At 43.3% G+C, this 13,726-nt stretch overlaps 1 protein-coding gene across 3 annotated transcripts in view; it reads left to right on the top strand.

The window, feature by feature from the left end:
* Positions 1-13,726, top strand: part of LOC114871950 (zeta-sarcoglycan) — a 159,614-nt gene that overhangs the window by 26,092 nt on the left and 119,796 nt on the right. The gene's annotated exons all lie outside the window — the stretch shown is intronic.

The raw sequence follows: 13,726 nt of genomic DNA, 5'->3' as shown, positions 1-13,726 counted from the left end.
GTAAGAAAATAACTCGATAACACAAGGAAACGCTACAACTCCGTTCTTCGTGTAAGGGTTTAAGGATGTAATATTTCTTTGTTCACAGTGGTTGAACCACTGTACTGCATTTCATCCATGCTCTCTTATAAATAGTTGTACGTTGCTTTATTTCTCAAAATTCAGAAGGAAATCTCAAGAAATACGAGCTAGAGGAAAAAGCATTCTACGATATCATCTCGACCCTTTTCTTCTCTCGCGTACGTTTTCGTATCAACAGCACGGAAGACCTTTAGGTTCGTATGTTAGATGATTCACCTTATACATATCCCGCATATGATCAACGTACACCGTTCGCACAGAATAGGTGAAAACGGTGAACCGTATTCAAAATGGCAAAGCAAAATCACGATACTAGAACGGACCCGTATACTCGTTTAATCGTGCGACTGATAACAACCAATACGCTAAACCTTGTTTGATTAAACTCGAGCCACCGATTCGATTTTCCCGATCAAGTACCCTGTCCAATTAGAATGTGCTGATTCCCTTCACTAAAATCAAACCTGGCTCCTTCGTCGATTTTCCATTAAAAAATACGCTCAATAATACAATCGTTACGATATAATAAAAAATACTTGAGCCCGTTTGAAATAACCTTTGTCGCGATATTATTTCAGAAAGCATACTTTTCTTCGGAACAAACATTTCTTTCATTCAACGTTTTCTTGCTTTATCGTAAACATAACAATCGGTGATTTCAACGATACAGTTTGCACGATTTTCTTCTGTAGACGGTTCGAACGGTGGAGTTTAGTTCGGAATACTGTAAACGATATTCCGGGAAGTCTGATATAGCCGGCTGACATGCTGATTAATTTAGCAACGATGAATACCTAGGTCAGTTTCAATTTCATCGTGCACGTACTCGTGACATAGAGACGTCTCCGGCAGATTGGAGACCTTATCAAAAGTAACAGCGTTGACTGTGCAGCTTTTGAAACAGTCCCTTGATTACCCAACCGATTTCTCTTTTACTTTGATTTCTCTGTTTTGCGATACGCCCGGAAAATCATAGAAAGATGGAAACACTGGTGGATGAAATAATTCTAGTTGTACGCTGAAAGTTTCACGAATTAACAATGTGCAATGTAACGTAGTGTAAAGGTTTGAGCGTAAGTAAAGTTGGCAGGTAAGCATCGGGTGAGAGGGCAATCTTGAACCGGGCGTAGCTTTATGGGCCCCCGTTCCCTCGCAACTTGACCAACAGTATATACGATGTCATCAGAAGTCTCCGCTTAACCTATGGAGAAATTTGCATAGTTATTCGCCATACAGGACGAAGGTCGTTACTGGTCAGCCTGGAGAATTCCAATGGCAAAATTGGCTGGCTCCGTAGTCCGGTCCCTCGGTCACAACGCGCCGGGGCAAACTTTTAATGGCAAATTTGTTGCGTATACCGATATTGGTGATTATATAGGTGCATCATTTTTGTTTTAACCTCCCCCTGTATAATTCGACAAACGAGTTTCGAACCGTTATTCAATACGCTGTGGTCCGATCGTGTTTTTGGTTACGCGTCGAAATGGAATAATATTGAAAGTTCATTTTTCCATCGAAGCGGTGAAAAATTTTCCGCGGAAAAATGGTATTTTCTCGCCCAACGCCTGTATACTGTATGTTATTCCTCTGTCAAAGGGTAGGTTGTATATTTACGATGTTTCTGAAAAAATAAATGTGTAACGTATCCCGCTAATTGGAACAAACAAACGATTCAAGTTACGGCCGTGCGGCGAAAGATGCGGATAAAAGTTCGACCCCTGCTGTGCGTTACGAATCATAGCTGGTTGTACGGAAGGAGGGCTTGGTATCGTGTACATAGTTGCGCAAACACGAGCATGATAATTAAAGACAAATATTGTTTGCCAGATACATTAGCGAGATAACGCGCTTTAAAGCGAAACGTATAAGCTTTGTTCTGCTAATCGGTCATTAACTATGTAACCGTAACTCCAGTTTGTTTCCTCTTCGTCGTTTAATCATTAACAAAGTTATCAATAAAAGATGATTCGCGCTGTATGTTGGTTCCTTCGTTGTCGAACGAAACAATTTCTTGGTGTGAAAATAATTTCAGTGACTCGTGACTAGGTAGTTTTGACTCGATGGAAATCGTTCGACAATCGTCCGCGATTCTCATTTGCTCACCCTCTTCAAACGCTGTTCTTCTATCACGTTCGCCCACTTTTTTCCACGACGATTCAGCTGGAACGTCAATGAAAGTTCCGATTCTCACGAGTAAAAATTTCCGAGTTTCCGCCACGGACACGAACTTCACCGCACCGATTTCCCTGCGCTGTAAATCAGGATCGCTCGATGACATTTTTCCAACGACCGTTCTCGCCGCCCCTCGTCCCGTCATCCTCTTTCTTTCCGCGATCGCGAATATTTTTTTCCCTCCCCTTTTCACAATCCTCTCATATCTCTTTTTTTCTCGACCCTAGGCTCGAGACTTCTACTCGAGCTTTCTCTCGTATATCCGTCCACGTCCATTCGTATTCCATGGCCCGCTATATCTGCCGGTATCAACTGTTTTGTCAGTTTTCGCCGCGACCGCTGGATGAATGGGTCTTCTTCTTAAACTTCTTTCGCCCGCTGCCACGGCTGCTGCTTCTTCGTTAAAATTATCGGCTCCACACCGTGTGCTGTCCTTTGGGTTATATCGAGCAGCTGGTAATGCAAGAATAATAATCCTATCTACTGTGCAAATCCGTGCTGAAATTTTCATTTATTCCAGCAAACTCGGGCAAACGTTTTTCGAGTAATTTAATTGATAATCACGAAGCAAGTTTTGGGAGAACTTACAATTAAGAAGAGCTTAGGGACAATCCAACTTATACACACCTCTTCTGTTACACGTTGCGCCTAACTGTACCTCGAACTCGAGGGTAGGGTTAAACTCTTACTTGCTGTCACTCTGTCGAGGATTTTATTCCCTCACCCGGACAATGGGAGAGCATATATCCAATGCCGGAGAAGTTGGACGCGCTCGGCTCGCAGAGACAATGTAAGGCGTACTCAAGTTGATCGAGTTGCTGCGATTTCAGGGGCGTTGATATACGGCCGTCTATTTATTTGGATCCCGGTCGAACGAAAGGCCAGCCTGTCCTTCGTACAACGTTGCTTTAAGTGGCAAAGCTATATACGCGAAGTTCTCTCTTGACAAGGAGACCGGGGGACAAGGGTACTGAATTAGTGCCAGTCGAGTACAACTCGACGAGATTGATGATTGCCAGTCGCGTTGGGCACCTTCCCGGATTAACCGAAGGAAATCGACGTGCCTCAAACGGCGCGAACGTCATGGCACTGTCGAACCTTTTAGAGAAGTACAATTGTCCACTTAATGGCTGTCGATCGAGCGAAATGACGATTCGAATATTACATCGCTTTTGGCTACCCCGGATCGGTCTTACAGTTGAGTTTGTAAATCAGGTTTATCCAAAAGATTGCTTTCAAATATTTCATACTTTGATGTCAACAATTTCATCACGAATACCTACCATTCCTCGTCTGATTACGTGATTTCGTTAATTTGTTGCAACGAATATTACACGTATTTACAATTAATTGTTGATTCAATTTTCCGCTATGTTCTTTTATGTTTCGAAACTGATCCCTGCTCATTTATCATGAGTTTTAACACATACATCATCCCGGTGTATTCAAATAAACAAATAAATAAATAAATCCTATTGAAGCGAGGTATCGTCACGCTTGAAATTATTCAACGAATTTAACGCGCTGAATTTCGACATTTTCCATCGCCTTTGAAAAACAATCGAAACTATAGTATTCGATGCTTCAAAATAATTGGGTAGAGTAAAAGAGTATGTATTGAAAGGGAATGGGCCGGTGAAATCAAGACGATCCTCATAAAGGGAGTGAAAGATAGAAAGGGAAAGTTATTAAGAAGATTATAGACGGATCGTTGCTCGAACTTCAAAGGGCCAATTTCCATTCTCAATTTGCTTCGCGGGGCTGATGAATCAAGAAACCGACTCATTCTACTGGTTAGACCATCGCGTATTCTTCAACGCAGAAGTAGCCCGTTCAAGGTTTTCTTTCATTGCCAGTTTACGAACGGTGCTAGATAAAGGGTATCGATATTCGCGACATATTTCACGAAACGCGTTAATTTCGCGCAGACGATCGCACATAAACAATGACGCGTTTATGTCGCGATATCTTTTTAAAGTTGAAGTATAGAGGGGTTCCGCGAGCGTGAATGCCTTATGGTGACGTTATTCGAGGCAATAAAAGGATCAATAAGAGGAGGAAGACATCGGTGTTCGCCGCGAATGTAGCCCCATCGCGATAATAATGGTACAAGTTTATTGCCACCCGGAAAAAGAATGCAAGAGCATTGTTGTCACCGCCTCATTTCCGGTCCCCTTGTCAAAGTTTCTATTTACATTAATGCGATCGTTTAGGCAGGCAAATGCGTTCACGAGGCTACTTTATCGCATTTTTAGTCTTCTGCATCAATTATACAGTTTAGAATATTGAAAAGGAAAAAACATGATTTGATTAAACCAAGGAAACAGATTCAAATAATTCAAACGTATAGGTAAATGTTCCTTTCAATTCTGTATTGATACAGGTTGAATAGAAGCGTAATTTACGGTTATGTACGTAACTGAATGAATGGAAAAGAAAAAATAATATGGAACATCGATGAAGGGCGCGGTTAGAAATTGGCAATCTGTTTGACTAGGACGAGCCGGCAATGCGTAGTCTCTTTACGTTCATTGAAGCTGGTACACAGCGACAAACGCTTCAAAGTGATTTATTAATGGGTGTAACGTGTGCGTAGCAAGCAGGCAATAGCTGCGAACCCATGTCAACCAGCCGTGCACGGTACACTCGGAAGAAGTATTTTTTAACGAGCGCAACATTTTCTTTTTACTACTTTGCTAACGACTCGACCCGCTGTAAAAGGGTAGGGGGTGAAATTAAAAATGACTTTAGCCAAGGAATGTGTTTTTCTCCCTTGGCCGGCTCGTCGGAAAAGAAACGTGTACCTAGCTAACAACGAGAAATAATGTTCCCAGAGAAATAAGTTCTGGAATAATTTCTCTCCGTTTCCAAGAATCACGGGGCGCCTCGTTTTTTTTTTTTTTTTTGTTGAGTCCCGCGAAATTAGGCTTTCCGATTGCTTAATTTACGATTCCACGGAGGATCTCGCGTTTTTCCATTTCTCCTTTCATATTTTATTCGATCGTACGCGTCTAACCGGAAGCACCGTCGAGTTTCAACGGAAGTTTCTCAACCGTGAGATCTCACCGTCGATTTTTCTTCTTCTCGTTCAGAGAAAAGGCTGGCTGTCGCGAAAAAACTCGATGGATCGTAACCGGTGCATGCACGTTCCGCGATGCAGCGACAATAATAAAGTATCCGGCCGAGGTGAAGCCCGGAAAATAGGCATCGTAAACTGAATTCATCGCCTGGCTATGCGCACGGGCGTGTCGTTAACGTAGCCGGCCCATTACGACTTACTGCTACCTTTTCTGCTCGCGCGCAACGCGAAAACCTCGCAAAACTATATAGTTTTAAACGGCCCTCGAGCTGCGATATTCCGCTGCGAAATCGAGTTTGAATTTCTCTCGGAACGAGGGATTTTCGAGAGTCGCGCGGTGCAGCTTGACGGAGAGAGCGTACGAGTCGATTGGTGAGAAATAGTTGCTACGGTTTAGAATTACAGGAAAGCGTTCGCTATAAAATAGATACGGATTTTTCCGTGGTTTGCTTTTTTGTGTAACCAACGATCGTTTGCGTTCTGTCCACGTTCTATATTTATCGCTATTCAAATCCGTGTCCATTGTACAGTTACGTGGTAAAGGATGTTTGATACAGTGCTTTAGTTTGCCTTTGGACTTTTAAATTTTAATCCAGAGAATTGTTACACTGATAGTAGTAAAGTTATCGATCATTCGTCTGTGAATTCGTTGGGAACAGCTTGAATATTCGAAGCGTTTTGTCGGCTCGTAAATTATTGCAACATTATAGACGTTCGGAAAATTCGTCGGTGAGGTAGCGCGAAATTTTCGGCAATTCGCGTGAACACGACGACCACGAGCCACGGTTCGCAAAATGTATCGTTAGCGTATAACCGAGCATACAGGAAGCAACAACGGGGGCGCAACGAAGGGGAAAGGAAGAACGACAGGGAACATCTGCCGCTTCGTATCGCGGTTAGGTAGGAACGGGCGAATCGTTAATTTCATTTAGCGCGAACCACGAATTCGATTAACGTCGCTGCCTGACAATCGAAATGATCGTCGACACCTCGACATTGGCTTCCATCGAGCCGTCTCTGCTCTCTATCTGGCGTTACCTCAGGGCCTCGTGAACCTGATATTCGCAAAATGTTCTCGAAGATCTATGACGCGTGTTCTCGCATCTATACAAACTACTTCGGTCATTAAATGTGACGTGGAATAGTTATGAATAAGAAAAGTATCAATTCGATAATATTAATATTGTATCTATCTATCGAATTAATATGCGCATAGACGAGTGGTTAAAAAGGGTTGCAATTTCTCGAGGAGTGGAAAGACGATGGTAGAATAAGGTACAAGAACGTAGGAGGAAGAAGCTATTTGCACGGGGTGTGCTTCTTCTGTCGCATCCGCTTCGGTCGTCTGGAAAGCGGGCCGAGTCGATCGACGCCGTGCTTGACCCCGGAAGACGGGTCGTTAATTTTTTACACGGTCCGACCAACAGGGTGCTGCAATGCAAGCCGTGTTTGGCCCTCTTTCACCTGCCGTGAACCAAAGTGATTAAAGATGCACATGCAAAGTTCTGCGTGGCGGACGCGGAGCTACCGCGCGAAGAATTCCAGCTGGAAACCCTATACACGAGAGGCGCCGTACGTACATATAGACGGTGTTCGATGCTGTCGCATAAATCATTCGGCAATTTGAAACGGGGCTGAAAAGAAATCCAAGCCTCGCTGGCCCGTGATTAATTCCATTCGTTAAGCATGGATGAAGGTTGCTCGATGGACTCGGCCAATACCGAGGATGGGGGATGAAACGGTACGAGTCACGATACGGTACTCGAACGCAAACGAGCGTACTCCAGAGAGGGGTGCGAGGAAGCGGAGATAACCGCAAAGAGGGAAACATATCGCGCGAATACTGGATACAAGGTTGGTCGAAACACTTGGTAACCGAACGATTTTCTCTCGTTCCGCTCGGCTCGCGATTCCAATTTCGCGCGTACTCGTCCGATTCTATCCGCCTCGATCGTTTCTTCGTTTCCCCCCGTTCATTTCTTCGTTCGTCAAGCGAAACTGAAACTTCGTTCGTTGGTGGTTGCTGACTGCAATTCCACCGAGATATCCAACGAACAGGAAACGCTGGTTCGATCTCGACCTGAAAAGGGGAGAGAGCTCGACAGCAAGTAGTTAAGTAGCAGCGAAGGGTAGTCAGGTTTAAGCGCCACCTGTGCTTGTCAATTAAGTTTACGCGTCTCTCGGCCCAACATTGTGCAACCCGCCACCCACTTTCCACCATCAACCTTAGTTATTCTCGCTCTCGACACTCGAGCTGTTTCTCTGTTTCCACCCTTCGCGTCTACAACCCTTCTTCGTATTCGATGCTATTGCCCCTTCCTCCGTCTTGTTACATTTTATTTCTTTTTCACCTTGTCGTTTCTTTTTCGTAACCGTCCTCGAGGTTCGAATTATCGACCAGGATCGCGCTATTTTTTTCACATAAAGGTGAAAATTTCTTCATTTCGAAGGGAAGTAGGCTGCGTTGACGTTCGAGAAACGCGTTTACGCGCGAACATAAACCGTGTAACGATGCACGCGAACAGCTGAATTGCTGCTAGGTTTCTGAGTAAATTGCTCATATTTTTACTTACCGAGACATATTTCAAGAGATAATTTTCATACAGAATAGACGAGAGTATTAAATTATTTAGTAAGAATATTTATGCTTTGCCTCGTTGTGGTAGTTAAGAGCTTCTGCTTTGAATATAATTTGTAAAGTTTCTAGTCTTCTTACGTCTCTGATATTTATGGTACAAACATCCGAATACATTTCATTTAACTGAGTGTTATCTTCTCGGTCAGCTAGCATCCAATTCCATTTACGTTATGACTTCTTGAAAATTTCACGCTTTCTGGAGAAAATATCGTCTTTCTTTTTGAAAATGTTGGATGAATCAGCTTGTCCTTCTGCGATTTCTTCTTATTTCTCTTTGTGTCTTTCAATAAAAAGCGATTGATGAAAGCAAGTGCGATCAAGTACAATGAGCACTGCTTCAAACATTTTATTTTTAAAATTTCTATATTTTGAAAGCTTCTGAGCAAGTATCTGCATGCCTCGTTAGCAAATATACCCAATGCTTCATTGTCTCTTTAAAGCGTTTCGTGCGAGTATAAAAGTTTGTCATTTCCGCGGGTCAACTCGAGCCAAATCGTAAGATACGCGTCTTTTACGATGCGACGTACCTTTTGTATCATCCAAGTAAGTACGTACCAAGGTGGTTACATGTTGTTTAGCACTTGATACCGCAACTTTTCATCTCGAGGTACATATAAGCTTGCGTGAAATATGATCCCCTCGAGCTGTATGTGTTGTCAGTTAACTGATTTTTATAGGTTGTAAAGACTCGTGATCCTCGAGTTTTGAAGCGTTTTTATAAAATAATAATAAAGTTCCACTCTGTAGATTTTTAACTAAAGAATACTCGATCTAAATCCATATTTAAAAAAAATCTGGCAGTTTAATAGACAGATATTGTAACGTCATGAAGGACAAAACACGGTGGTCTATAAAGGATGTTGTTTTCGCGAGTCGAACGATGCAGCTAATGTGGTGCGTATTGTAGCTGCGGCATAATGGCCAGCAGGCTGCATCCCGTTTAGTTTAGCGCGACAAGCTGGCTGGCTGGTTGGTGTTCTTGTTTTCTCGTTTGCCCAGTAGCCGGAGCATTCGAAAAATCGGTGTCTGTTATTGCCGAACCGGCATGTATGCACGGTGGTTTTATCCAGTCGCGTGCGGTCTGTCTCGATATTCGGAAAAATGCACTCACAGATATTGCGCCGACACGAAAGTAGCGTTCGCCCCTATGCGGCTCCTCCTCCATGGCTGACTGCACCGAATTGTTATTGCCGAACAATCGATTTCTGATTCCAGCAGCCGCCGAAAGACTTCTCCCAGGACGGTCCTCCGCCTCTTCTATGTTTCTCTTTCTGATTAGTCTCTTTTCTACCCTCTGTTTCTTTCGCCTCGTATTGCTCTTCTTTGCTCCGCTTGTTAATTCCCCCTCGATATTGCTCCCTATTATTTCCACTAAGAATTAATTACACAGCCAGATCAGGTTTCCCATTCAAGAATCGTTGCAGCGAATGTAATTTTTTTTTAGCGATTGAACGAGTTCGAAACGTACGCGGGTACATTCATATCGTTTAACGTTACAGTTCCACTCTGTCGGTTTACCCGTTTCGCGATGGTTCGTAATCAAAGAGGTACGGTAATGTTGGCAGTTACGATGCGTATTACATTTTAGTTAGTGATAATTCGGGGAATGGAGGTCGGATATTTTAAATTCGCGTATCATTCTCTCTATTGAGATTTAATATTACATAGGAAGAGAGAGGTATCGTAATACGATTCGAAATATTCAAATGTCAGAAATATGAATATTCTGTCGGTAATTAATGTCAAGGCAATTTCACGCATAACAAAGCGAAATTCTTGTAACTTGAGAATCGAGCGCAACAAAATTGCCAGACAATAACTACGTATAATTAATTAATTAATTAATGGACTTTAGCGTCTTTAATTACGACTGTCTTCGACTCAATCAGTGGCCCGTGCTGTCTCAAGTACAAACACATTATTGAAGAGAGGAAACGATGGAACTGGTGAACCAGCTAAAACGCATCGAGTGTATTCTGCTTTTCGTTTGATTTCAGTGCGTTCTAATTGTACTGTTTAATTGAAATGATCAATATTAATTGAACGTTGTTATTTGCAAGTACACCGATCATTAGAGACGTTAATTCGGTCACTAGAGAAATTACCTTAATTTATCGGTCTTGTATTTCAGTTACGATGACGGTAATTAATTATGTATTAGGAGGGGAACCGAGTGCCTAGTTTCTAAGCCACACGAGGGGACATCAGGGTAGCTGAAAATCTGATAATCCGTTGCCCGGGGCACTGGCAAATTGGCAGCTTTCCTAAGATACGGATTTTCTCTGGCGTTTAATCGAGTCACGTGTAAACAAGCGTTCAACTTATCTGCCGACGTTGGCGAGTGTATCGCACGCGAGAAATCGAAAGACACTCTCGTTCGAACGGCAAACTCCTTCTCCAACCCCTACAATTCTGTTCTGCTGTTCTCCACTTTCTCCCTTGCCGCCACGATTCTCTCTTTCTGGTCCACCCCTTCCGGGCCAAGTCGACAATCTGATTTATTTACGTTCGAGTAACGAGAACACCGCGACACGATCGATATAGTTCGAATGTATGTACATACACACATTTCCACGTGTACTTACGTAATCGTTCCTCCTAATGCGATACGTACGACTGAAAGTTTAATAATTACACGAGAGTTACGAGAGATTTATTATTCATAATATTTGTACAACCTATCGACTGCCTTTCACCTTCTGTTTCATTTTATCGAATGAAACTGTGCGGGTAGTATTCTATAGAGGTAAAAGCCGGATAAAAGTTGCGACTCGTTACGATTTCAAGTGAAACTGTGTACCTGTAGGCGAGTGATCGGTGACACGCTCGCACGACAGAGTGTTTCGAATGCCAGTTAACTCGTTCTCGCACTCTGTATTTGGATTTCGCGAAACGAACAAGTTACTATCTGTTCGCAACGCGATCCTCGTTTCGTCAAAAAGAAGGCGCGCTATCAGCAAGGACGAAAAATATCGATGGCGTGAGTTCGTGTATCCCGCACTTTAGGTACGATCAGCATCAAACTCGATTTCGCTTGGATATAAATCTCGAAGGCCCCGACAAGGTGTATCGTGCCTTTCCAGAAGGTTATAGGAAGTCTTCGTGCCGGTTACACGGTGGTAGTTGTGGCGTCGAAACGACACGAGGCAAGGGGTGAAAGGAGAGAGAAGGATGACGTTGGAGGAGGAGGTGGAGAAGAAGGAGAAGAAGAAGAAGGGGGAGGGAGAAGAGAGGGTTAGGAAGCGAGCGTACGAATATAGATGGCAGGTACGTGTTGTCCTGGGCGACCAACCCCTGAGCTGCACTCGACTGATTTACTACCCTCGGCTCTCGGGGTATCGGATTCGTCGAAGGTCCGGTCGAGAGGGTGCCAATCGAAAGTTGTATTAAAACGACGATGCCTTACACGATACGCGACCATGGAAATCCTTCTTCCGCTGTCACTTGTCGGCCTCCCATATAACGAAACCGGGGAAAGAAGTTTTTCCACGAGGGGAAGTTTTTTCTGGTTTAGACGATACGTCGTCGCGATCTTCGTCTTCGTGCACGAGGTTTTATTGTGAGAAAACGGATATGTCAAACGGTCAGCTTCGACTTCGCGGAAAATCGAGGACGAGAATCTTTACGACGGTAGCCTTTGGAAATACTTGTGGACGGTGAAGCGATAGTCGAGCAAAAGAATTCTTTTTATTTTTCAAGTATGCTAATTCATTTTTTAGTAAGAAAATTTTTATCTCAAATTTTTATAGAAAATAAATTAGATCGTAGATTATTTGAGGGAACAATATCGCGGGTCATTTCGTGTGGAAAATACCTGATCGCTTTGAAAGGACAATTAAATCGAACGTTGAAACGAGCTTACGTTTGTTACCGCTTCTGAAATTGTAGCAACGCGAATGATCGAACGGGGCGAAAAGGGGCGAACCAGTGTCGTTAAAAATTTGCGAGCACGGTGCAGATAAATGGCGGCGATCTTTATCGCGGCTTGTACAGCCGGCTATTAACAACCACCACAAAAACCTGCAATCTGAGGTCGAAGACAAATCGCACCTCGTTGCGGCTCGATCTTCTGTGTAACTTGACGTAACCGCCATTTATTTGCTGCTACGGTTTTACGTTTCACAGACCGAAAGGATTCGCGCCGGTCTTACCGTAGACCCGCGTCGACGAGATCACGATGCTTCCGTGGCTCGTTGGTAAAAAGATATTGCGGATAGTGGCACGATACCTACTTGTTACAGGAACGTGCCTTTTTTCCTACAACGGGAGGAAAAGTAGACATTTTCTTCGAAAGAGTTTTTAACGGTTAAAGGGGTATAAATCACCCGAAGTATTTGAGAATAAATAAAATTTGGAAAATTCTTTATTTTCTTCGTACGGAACAAAAGGTATAGCGCAATTTCGTTCGACCAACATGGCATGAACGTCTCAATAACGCGTTCTGAATATTATACGGTTCCCATAAATAAACCGTGAGACAGGAGCAATGAAGGCGTCCCGTTGCGACGAAATATCGTCCTGATATAGCTTCTACCAGCGAAGCCAGATTAGAATTCGGATGCAGTCGTGACCTTAACTCCCGTGGGATCTGCCCTCGACGGAATAGGCCGACAGGAAAGGTTCTCCGAGTAAGGTCAGACGTATTACAAAATTTCCACGACCCAGAAGTAGGAAACATTCGTGGCGGTTGACCTTTCGGGTAAGCTCGTAAATAAATCTAGATTTATCTTTCGCCTACCTTCGAGGCTTCCACGTCGATCCGAAAAAATCGCCAGTCCAAATAAAAGGCAGATTTATCTATTTTCAAATATATCCATACTATTTTTCTCCAAGTTGTCCGAAAGAATTCGTTAGTCACTTTCTATTTTACAAAATCGAATATTAAATCGAATATTGTCTCTCGTCTTTCTGCTCTTTGTTCCTGGTTCGTAGTTATCTCTCGAAGAAGTTTCGGAACCGGATCGTCCCCAAGGATGAGAAACGACGCTCTTTCTCGTAGCCTTAGCGTCAACGCAAACAAAGAGGGAGATAAGTATACGTAGAACCCTGTAACACGATTTTGCGAAACCGTGGAAGTAACAAGCCCAATAACACAAAATTCATCGAAATGGATTTGTTGTAACAAAATTTTTATACCATCTGCATTCAAAGATTCTACATTCCAAAAGGCATTTTGAATGCAACTTGTCAACTAAAAGAGGGTGAAAGGGATAAATCGAGCCAAAGTTATCTGGATAGAAGGTAAAAACCGCGAATGGTTAGTCCGTTGGTGTATACCTGTGGGAAGCGACAAGATCGTGGAGGTCGGTGTCAAAGCAAGCCAAAGAGGATGCTCGTTGGTACTCCTTTGGAAGTACGCGCGTGTCAGGAGTCCGGTCACGTTCTGTGATCCTGGCGCGAGACACGAGTGCACCTCAACCTTTGCTTTCTTTTTTTTTTTTCTTCTCCTACACCACCTTTGGGCCTTCTCTCAAAGTGTCTAGGTGTCTACTGGTGTTCTCGTTTGTCGTGGCTGCATCCGAAATACCATCGGAGCAAGAAACGACGTTGCTTCCCTTTCCGGATTTCCTCGCCAACTTTGGGATACGTTAAGTTTCAGTTTCGCTGGCGGACTAAAGTTTCGGCCGATAGAGAGGCAGAGGCGGATAGTTCTTTCTAAATAAAATGGAATCACGTATCGCGTGTTTGGATTGTTTCGAGTTCGTGATCGGAAAATTCTCCACTATTCTGAAGGAGAATTTGTCGGAACATCAATT

This window comes from Osmia bicornis, chromosome 1 (genome assembly GCF_907164935.1).
Source record: "Osmia bicornis bicornis chromosome 1, iOsmBic2.1, whole genome shotgun sequence".
Classification (NCBI taxonomy): Eukaryota; Metazoa; Arthropoda; class Insecta; order Hymenoptera; family Megachilidae; genus Osmia; species Osmia bicornis.
The sequence above is the reverse complement of the archived record's forward strand: the minus strand, read 5'-3'. Positions and strand labels throughout refer to the sequence as shown.